The following is a 1,013-nucleotide window of genomic DNA, read 5'->3' on the forward strand; positions in this document are numbered from 1 at the left end:
ATAGTAGCCATCCTACTGGGTGTGAAATGACATCTCTGCAGTTTTAATTTGCATTTCCAGAATTGTTAGTGACATTAAGCATCTTTTAATCTATTTATTGGCTATTTATATATCACCTTTGGAGAAATGTCGATTCAAGTCTTTTGCTCATTTTTTAATCAGGTGGTTCATTTTTGGTGAGTTTTAGGGGCTTTCTCTATTCTGTGTTATTAATATCACATCATGTATGTGACTTACAAATATTTTCTCCCATTCTGTGGGTTGACTTTTTATTCTTTTGATAGCACCCTTTAATCCAGAAAATGTTTTACTTTTCATGAAGTCCAAGTTATCTATTTTTACTTTCAGTGCCTGTGCCGTTGGTGTCACATGTAAGAAATAATTGCCAAATCAAATGTCATGAAATTTTTCCTCCTACATTTTCTTTTAACAGTCTTTATAAGGCCAGGGATGTAGCTCAGTGGTGCTGTGCCTGCCTGAGAAGCATAAGGTCTCAAGTTTGACCCCCAGTATCAGAAGAAAAGAATTTTTATAGTTTGGGGTCTTACATTTGTGTCTTTGATAATTTTTGAGCTAATATTTGTATATAATGTTAAATAAAGGTTTAATTTCATTCTTTTTCTGTGAATATACAGTTTTTACTAGCACCATTTATTAAAAATACTGTCTTTTTGGTATTGGATGGTTTTGACACCTTTGTCAAAAAATCATTTGACTGTCTCACAATCACAAGGTCCTGAGTTCGATCCGTAGTACCAAAAAAGAAAAAACATTTGACTGTATCTTCATATCTACAAGGGTTTATTTCTGCGCTACTTATTGTATGCCACTGGTCCATATGTCTGTCTTTATGTCAGTACCATGGTGCTGATTACTGTCTTTGTAGTCAGCTGTAAGGTCAGGATGTATGGATCCTCCTTCTGTTTTTCGGGGGAGGGTACTGGGGGGTCCAACTCAGGACCTTGTGCTTGTGAGGCACGCAGCAGCACCACTGAGATAAATCCCCAGCCCCG

Source organism: Fukomys damarensis, unplaced genomic scaffold (assembly GCF_012274545.1).
Source record: "Fukomys damarensis isolate Sample0158 unplaced genomic scaffold, DMR_v1.0_HiC HiC_scaffold_14, whole genome shotgun sequence".
Classification (NCBI taxonomy): Eukaryota; Metazoa; Chordata; class Mammalia; order Rodentia; family Bathyergidae; genus Fukomys; species Fukomys damarensis.